Genomic DNA, 5821 nt, shown 5'->3' with positions numbered 1-5821 from the left:
TAAACTGCACGACGAGAGGGGACAACGTAGAACACGTCTCTGTCCTGGCACATTTGCGTGTGCGATACTTCCTCCGGCTCTTCGGGCCTTGCGAAGCTCTGTGTACTGCGTGCGCTGCTACTCGCAGCTGAGGAGGACCGTGGAGCTAGCGGCGAATTGGGAGAGCTCTTCGCTGCACTGCGCCGCTCGCAAGCGGCTTCGTTCTTCGCCTCTCTGCCGTCCGGCGAGAGCTGAAACTCCAGCGGTCAGTTGCAGCTCTGCCCAACAGCGTGTTCTCAGTTCCGCGGGCAAGGCGCGCCCTCTTGCCTTGGCCCCGAGAGCAATGTCCCAGAGCGAGCACTCGACTCAGTGCAATGCACCCGGAAGGACGCTCTCGCTCGTCTTTCGAGAGCGATTCCTAACAGCAGAAGCTAGCAGAGGCTCAAACTGCACGACGAGAGGGGACAACGTAGAACACGTCTCTGTCCTGGCACATTTGCGTGTGCGATACTTTCCCTCCGGCTCTTCGAGCCTTGCGAAGCTCTGTGTACTGCGAGCGCTGCTACTCGCAGCTGAGGAGGGACCGTGGAGCTAGCCGGCGAATTCGGAGAGCTCTTCGCTGCACTGCGCCGCTCGCAAGCGGCTTCGTTCTTCGCCTTCTGCCGTCCGGCGAGAGCTGAACTCCAGCGGTCAGTTGCAGCTCTGCCCAACAGCGTGTTCTCAGTTCCGCGGGCAAGCGCGCCCTCTTGCCTTGGCCCCGAGAGCAAAGTCCCGAGCGAGCACTCGACTCAGTGCAATGCACCCGGAAGGACGCTCTCGCTCGTCTTTCGAGGAGCGATTCCTAACAGCAGAAGCAGCAGAGGCACAAACTGCACGACGAGAGGGGACAACGTAGAACACGTCTCTGTCCTGGCACATTTGCGTGTGCGATACTTCCCTCCGGCTCTTCGGGCCTTGCGAAGCTCTGTGTACTGCGAGCGCTGCTACTCGCAGCTGAGGAGGACCGTGGAGCTAGCGGCGAATTGGGAGAGCTCTTCGCTGCACTGCGCCGCTCGCAAGCGGCTTCGTTCTTCGCCTTCTGCCGTCCGGCGAGAGCTGAACTCCAGCGGTCAGTTGCAGCTCTGCCCAACAGCGTGTTCTCAGTTCCGCGGGCAAGCGCGCCTCTTGCCTTGGCCCCGAGAGCAAAGTCCCGAGCGAGCACTCGACTCAGTGCAATGCACCCGGAAGGACGCTCTCGCTCGTCTTTCGAGGAGCGATTCCTAACAGCAGAAGCAGCAGAGGCACAAACTGCACGACGAGAGGGGACAACGTAGAACACGTCTCTGTCCTGGCACATTTGCGTGTGCGATACTTCCCTCCGGCTCTTCGGGCCTTGCGAAGCTCTGTGTACTGCGAGCGCTGCTACTCGCAGCTGAGGAGGACCGTGGAGCTAGCGGCGAATTCGGAGAGCTCTTCGCTGCACTGCGCCGCTCGCAAGCGGCTTCGTTCTTCGCCTTCTGCCGTCGGCGAGAGCTGAACTCCAGCGGTCAGTTGCAGCTCTGCCCAACAGCGTGTTCTCAGTTCCGCGGGCAAGCGCGCCCTCTTGCCTTGGCCCCGAGAGCAAAGTCCCGAGCGAGCACTCGACTCAGTGCAATGCACCCGGAAGGACGCTCTCGCTCGTCTTTCGAGGAGCGATTCCTAACAGCAGAAGCAGCAGAGGCACAAACTGCACGACGAGAGGGGACAACGTAGAACACGTCTCTGTCCTGGCACATTTGCGTGTGCGATACTTCCCTCCGGCTCTTCGGGCCTTGCGAAGCTCTGTGTACTGCGAGCGCTGCTACTCGCAGCTGAGGAGGACCGTGGAGCTAGCGGCGAATTGGGAGAGCTCTTCGCTGCACTGCGCCGCTCGCAAGCGGCTTCGTTCTTCGCCTTCTGCCGTCCGGCGAGAGCTGAACTCCAGCGGTCAGTTGCAGCTCTGCCCAACAGCGTGTTCTCAGTTCCGCGGGCAAGCGCGCCCTCTTGCCTTGGCCCCGAGAGCAATGTCCCGAGCGAGCACTCGACTCAGTGCAATGCACCCGGAAGGACGCTCTCGCTCGTCTTTCGAGGAGCGATTCCTAACAGCAGAAGCAGCAGAGGCACAAACTGCACGACGAGAGGGGACAACGTAGAACACGTCTCTGTCCTGGCACATTTGCGTGTGCGAAACTTCCCTCCGGCTCTTCGGGCCTTGCGAAGCTCTGTGTACTGCGAGCGCTGCTACTCGCAGCTGAGGAGGACCGTGGAGCTAGCGGCGAATTGGGAGAGCTCTTCGCTGCACTGCGCCGCTCGCAAGCGGCTTCGTTCTTCGCCTTCTGCCGTCCGGCGAGAGCTGAACTCCAGCGGTCAGTTGCAGCTCTGCCCAACAGCGTGTTCTCAGTTCGCGGGCAAGCGCGCCCTCTTGCCTTGGCCCCGAGAGCAATGTCCCGAGCGAGCACTCGACTCAGTGCAATGCACCCGGAAGGACGCTCTCGCTCGTCTTTCGAGGAGCGATTCCTAACAGCAGAAGCAGCAGAGGCACAAACTGCACGACGAGAGGGGACAACGTAGAACACGTCTCTGTCCTGGCACATTTGCGTGTGCGATACTTCCCTCCGGCTCTTCGGGCCTTGCGAAGCTCTGTGTACTGCGAGCGCTGCTACTCGCAGCTGAGGAGGACCGTGGAGCTAGCGGCGAATTGGGAGAGCTCTTCGCTGCACTGCGCCGCTCGCAAGCGGCTTCGTTCTTCGCCTTCTGCCGTCCGGCGAGAGCTGAACTCCAGCGGTCAGTTGCAGCTCTGCCCAACAGCGTGTTCTCAGTTCTGCGGGCAAGCGCGCCCTCTTGCCTTGGCCCCGAGAGCAAATGTCCCGAGCGAGCACTCGACTCAGTGCAATGCACCCGGAAGGACGCTCTCGCTCGTCTTTCGAGGAGCGATTCCTAACAGCAGAAGCAGCAGAGGCACAAACTGCACGACGAGAGGGGACAACGTAGAACACGTCTCTGTCCTGGCACATTTGCGTGTGCGAAACTTCCCTCCGGCTCTTCGGGCCTTGCGAAGCTCTGTGTACTGCGAGCGCTGCTACTCGCAGCTGAGGAGGACCGTGGAGCTAGCGGCGAATTGGGAGAGCTCTTCGCTGCACTGCGCCGCTCGCAAGCGGCTTCGTTCTTCGCCTTCTGCCGTCCGGCGAGAGCTGAACTCCAGCGGTCAGTTGCAGCTCTGCCCAACAGCGTGTTCTCAGTTCCGCGGGCAAGCGCGCCCTCTTGCCTTGGCCCCGAGAGCAAAGTCCCGAGCGAGCACTCGACTCAGTGCAATGCACCCGGAAGGACGCTCTCGCTCGTCTTTCGAGGAGCGATTCCTAACAGCAGAAGCAGCAGAGGCACAAACTGCACGACGAGAGGGGACAACGTAGAACACGTCTCTGTCCTGGCACATTTGCGTGTGCGATACTTCCCTCCGGCTCTTCGGGCCTTGCGAAGCTCTGTGTACTGCGAGCGCTGCTACTCGCAGCTGAGGAGGGACCGTGGAGCTAGCGGCGAATTGGGAGAGCTCTTCGCTGCACTGCGCCGCTCGCAAGCGGCTTCGTTCTTCGCCTTCTGCCGTTCCCGGCGAGAGCTGAACTCCAGCGGTCAGTTGCAGCTCTGCCCAACAGCGTGTTCTCAGTTCCGCGGGCAAGCGCGCCCTCTTGCCTTGGCCCCGAGAGCAAAGTCCCGAGCGAGCACTCGACTCAGTGCAATGCACCCGGAAGGACGCTCTCGCTCGTCTTTCGAGGAGCGATTCCTAACAGCAGAAGCAGCAGAGGCACAAACTGCACGACGAGAGGGGACAACGTAGAACACGTCTCTGTCCTGGCACATTTGCGTGTGCGATACTTCCCTCCGGCTCTTCGGGCTTGCGAAGCTCTGTGTACTGCGAGCGCTGCTACTCGCAGCTGAGGAGGACCGTGGAGCTAGCGGCGAATTCGGAGAGCTCTTCGCTGCACTGCGCCGCTCGCAAGCGGCTTCGTTCTTCGCCTTCTGCCGTCCGGCGAGAGCTGAACTCCAGCGGTCAGTTGCAGCTCTGCCCAACAGCGTGTTCTCAGTTCCGCGGGCAAGCGCGCCCTCTTGCCTTGGCCCCGAGAGCAAAGTCCCGAGCGAGCACTCGACTCAGTGCAATGCACCCGGAAGGACGCTCTCGCTCGTCTTTCGAGGAGCGATTCCTAACAGCAGAAGCAGCAGAGGCACAAACTGCACGACGAGAGGGGACAACGTAGAACACGTCTCTGTCCTGGCACATTTGCGTGTGCGATACTTCCCTCCGGCTCTTCGGGCCTTGCGAAGCTCTGTGTACTGCTGAGCGCTGCTACTCGCAGCTGAGGAGGACCGTGGAGCTAGCGGCGAATTGGGAGAGCTCTTCGCTGCACTGCGCCGCTCGCAAGCGGCTTCGTTCTTCGCCTTCTGCCGTTCGGCGAGAGCTGAACTCCAGCGGTCAGTTGCAGCTCTGCCCAACAGCGTGTTCTCAGTTCCGCGGGCAAGCGCGCCCTCTTGCCTTGGCCGCGAGTGCAATGTCCCGAGCGAGCACTCGACTCAGTGCAATGCACCCGGAAGGACGCTCTCGCTCGTCTTTCGAGGAGCGATTCCTAACAGCAGAAGCAGCAGAGGCACAAACTGCACGACGAGACGGGACAACGTAGAACACGTCTCTGTCCTGGCACATTTGCGTGTGCGATACTTCCCTCCGGCTCTTCGGGCCTTGCGAAGCTCTGTGTACTGCGAGCGCTGCTACTCGCAGCTGAGGAGGACCGTGGAGCTAGCGGCGAATGGGGAGAGCTCTTCGCTGCACTGCGCCGCTCGCAAGCGGCTTCGTTCTTCGCCTTCTGCCGTCCGGCGAGAGCTGAACTCCAGCGGTCAGTTGCAGCTCTGCCCAACAGCGTGTTCTCAGTTCCGCGGGCAAGCGCGCCCTCTTGCCTTGGCCCCGAGAGCAAAGTCCCGAGCGAGCACTCGACTCAGTGCAATGCACCCGGAAGGACGCTCTCGCTCGTCTTTCGAGGAGCGATTCCTAACAGCAGAAGCAGCAGAGGCACAAACTGCACGACGAGAGGGGACAACGTAGAACACGTCTCTGTCCTGGCACATTTGCGTGTGCGATACTTCCCTCCGGCTCTTCGGGCCTTGCGAAGCTCTGTGTACTGCGAGCGCTGCTACTCGCAGCTGAGGAGGACCGTGGAGCTAGCGGCGAATTGGGAGAGCTCTTCGCTGCACTGCGCCGCTCGCAAGCGGCTTCGTTCTTCGCCTTCTGCCGTTCGGCGAGAGCTGAACTCCAGCGGTCAGTTGCAGCTCTGCCCACAGCGTGTTCTCAGTTCCGCGGGCAAGCGCGCCCTCTTGCCTTGGCCCCGAGAGCAATGTCCCCGAGCGAGCACTCGACTCAGTGCAATGCACCCGGAAGGACGCTCTCGCTCGTCTTTCGAGGAGCGATTCCTAACAGCAGAAGCAGCAGAGGCACAAACTGCACGACGAGAGGGGACAACGTAGAACACGTCTCTGTCCTGGCACATTTGCGTGTGCGATACTTCCCTCCGGCTCTTCGGGCCTTGCGAAGCTCTGTGTACTGTGAGCGCTGCTACTCGCAGCTGAGGAGGACCGTGGAGCTAGCGGCGAATTGGGAGAGCTCTTCGCTGCACTGCGCCGCTCGCAAGCGGCTTCGTTCTTCGCCTTCTGCCGTCCGGCGAGAGCTGAACTCCAGCGGTCAGTTGCAGCTCTGCCCAACAGCGTGTTCTCAGTTCCGCGGGCAAGCGCGCCCTCTTGCCTTGGCCCCGAGAGCAAAGTCCCGAGCGAGCACTCGACTCAGTGCAATGCACCCGGAAGGACG

The sequence above is a fragment of the Sturnus vulgaris genome, chromosome 14, assembly GCF_052056855.1.
Source record: "Sturnus vulgaris isolate bStuVul1 chromosome 14, bStuVul1.hap1, whole genome shotgun sequence".
NCBI lineage: Eukaryota > Metazoa > Chordata > Aves > Passeriformes > Sturnidae > Sturnus > Sturnus vulgaris.
This window is presented reverse-complemented; position numbering follows the sequence as displayed.